Source organism: Cavia porcellus, unplaced genomic scaffold (assembly GCF_034190915.1).
Source record: "Cavia porcellus strain 051 isolate PalLab524CR breed Dunkin Hartley unplaced genomic scaffold, mCavPor4.1 scaffold_9, whole genome shotgun sequence".
Classification (NCBI taxonomy): domain Eukaryota; kingdom Metazoa; phylum Chordata; class Mammalia; order Rodentia; family Caviidae; genus Cavia; species Cavia porcellus.
Window position 1 is genome coordinate 18315291 of NW_026947492.1, and position 3206 is coordinate 18318496.

Here is a 3206-nt window from a genome sequence, read left to right on the forward strand (position 1 = left end):
TTCGGGCTTGCTAGCCACCAGCTTCACTATGGCCGTGCATCTCCAGGTTCCAACAGCACTTCTGACATGGTGGTTCCAGCTCCAGTGAAAGCGTCACCTTCTACCACCTTCTTCTGTTTAAGTTTTTTCTTCTTTTTTGTATTCTCTCACTGGGCTTCAGTTCTCACTTAAGGTTGTTCCAGGGTTGAGGGGACCCACTTCTTTCCTTCTTGTCTTCTCCAGAATGCTATATTCCAGCATCTGGACTGTTTCTCTCAGAGAGGCTATTTACTCTGCTGCTTACTGTTCTGTCATCTTCCCAGGCTCCCTTTTAGATAGAATCTCATTCCGTACTTTCCAGAGGAATCTGAGATGTTAACTAGCATTTCATATTTCCATTATTATTTTTATTGAGACATTGCATTTGCACATCTTTATTGGCTGCATTAGGTTAATTCCACACAAGTATACACTGTGTGAGAGACAAATCAGGGTCATAGGCATTTCCATTTCTTAAACCATTAATCATTTTTATGTGCTGATAATTTATAATCTTCTAGTCATTGTTTCTACTCATTTTTAAATGGATAACAGATTTTTTCAACCAATTGCTACTCTCATCTATCAAAGAATCAGATTTAATTATTCTACTGTCACAAACATTTTAAGTTATTCTTCATATTCAGTTACACTCCATTATTTTTGATAACTGTTCCTATCTACAGAAAGATTGACAAGATGCACAAAGAGATCCTGTGTGTCTCTCTGCACAAAATTTGCCCTAATACTGCAGATTGCTTTTGGATGACAACGCTGGAATTGAACCCAGGGTCTCACACGTGATAGGCAAGTGATTCACATCTCCAGGGCTTGTACCACTAAGTTGTAGCTACAGCGCTGTGCTAATCCCACTATCAAATTAATACGGTGCAGTCAGCACAATGAATAAACCAATGCTGATGCAATGTTATCAGATAAAGCGCATAATTCACTAGAATTTCCTTGATATATCTTCTCAATTGTTTGTATGTTTGTTTTGGGGGGAAGGGTTCCAAATCCCATCTAAGATCCAATCAGTAGTTATGAGGCCCTAGGCTCTTCTTGGCAGTGACACTTCTTTTCCTTTTGATTACCTAACAGCTTTGAGAACTATTAAAAAGGCATTTTGTGAGATGCCTCATTATTTAAATGCAATCATTTTAGTTCTGATAATTCTAGTTTGAGCAGGAAGAATGAGAGGTAACAACATCATTTTTATCACAAGATACCAAGGGTTTTTGCTATCTGTGGCTTGTGACACTTCATGTTCTTCTTTGTCAGCAGGTGGTGATTGTCTGGTTTCTCCACTGTACAGTGCTCTCCTTGTCCACTTTCATTCCCAAATGTTGGGAGGAGTCACCAAGAAGAGCTTGAGGTTAAGAGCAATGAGTCTTCTCCTCTCAATGAAGGCTGAGTATCTGCATAAACTACCTGGACTTCAGCATGGGAACCTTGCCTCTGCTCCCCAGCTTACTAATACTAATTTACTAACTCATGTATAAATAGTTGAAACTCATGGACATTTATTTTATATATTGAATTATAATCCAATACTTTTTATTGCTCAAGTATTTTCCACTGTTGACCATTGTCATGGATCTTTTGGTTGGATCATTTGTCTTTTTGTCATATCCCTCATCAATGTGCGTGTGTGTGTGTGTGTGTGTTGTTGTTGTTGTTGTTGTTGTTGTTGTTGTTGTTTTAAGCATTTTAGTTTTCCTGGAGGCTATAAGTTCATCTTAGTTGTCTCTTGCCCCTAGAAAGGAACAGGAAAAATTAGCCATTTGTTCAAGAACCCCTGACACCTTTTCCTGGTATGAAAAAACCAGATCTGGTTGCTTGATTTGTTCATTGTCACTGGGGTTTTATTACTTTTAGGCCTTCTTAATTGACAGAGCAAAAAGATATGTATGCTAACAAACCAATAAATATTTCCATCCTGAGACCTATAAACTGCATATAAACACATCATTTATATAGTAAATGAAGCTTGAGATTTTATTCTTCAAAATGGATTACCACATAAATTACCATTCTTGCTTCTCTGTAAATTCACACTAACAGGAAGCCAACTTTATACCACAACTCTGTTATTACTGAGTACAGTTAACACTATTTTTTTATTATTTTAGTTTATAGAACACACATAGTACATGTGTACATTCCTTGTGGACAATTATCCATGTACATAACCCATCTTGATTCTGGTTTTCATCTCCATTCCCCTCCCTGTCTCTTGCCTCCAACCATCCCTTCATCTCCTTCCTTTTTTGTTTTTGTTGTTATTTTTGTTGCATGTTTGCAGTTAATAATGTTTACATTCCTTTTGTGGAACTAATGCACATACATAACACATCTCAGTTCCTTTTTTTAAATCTCTTCTCCCTTTTTGCCTTTCCCCTCCCTCCATCACCTGATCCTCTTCCCTGCTGAGAACAGTTTATCTCCTTACTCCTTTATTTTTTCTTTCTCTTTATTTATTTTTACTCTGAGTTTGTTATATAAGAGAAACAATGTGACTATCTGAACAGCACTTCCGTTACAGAGGAACTAGTTTCAAGGATCAACAACTGAGTTCATATTAAATAAAAACTTGCTCTGCACAAATGAAACAATAAAGAGAGTGAAAAGAAAACCTACAGTATGGCAAAATATTTACCAGCAACTCCATAGGATTCATATCTAAATATATGAATAATTCAAAAAATTAGACTTCTCAACGTAAAACAACCAATCAGTGAGATGAACAGGTATTGCAATACTGAGATAAATATTGGAAGAAATATGAACTTCATATTTTGCTTTAATGAAAATAATTTTAATAAGATTAAATTAATTATTTTAATTTATACTTTTATTCCAGTGATGGCAAACTTTTAGACACAAATCCCAAAACTAAAACCCACTTATTTATCACAAAATGCCAACACTTTTAATATAAACAAGTGTTTTAGAACTTTTCAAAAATCATACTATATTCATACAAATATAAAATTACAGGGATTATGAGTCTTTGTCTTCTGAAAAAGGCTTGTCCATAAAAGGCATCTATTCCAAAGTCATTCGAGGTAGTGATGAACAACACACAAATTATGTTCTGTGTAACACACAAAACAAGAAAATTTTATAGAGCACAGATTTTCTTACTTTTAGTATAAATAACTTTTAGTTACTCCAAATGAGTCCTC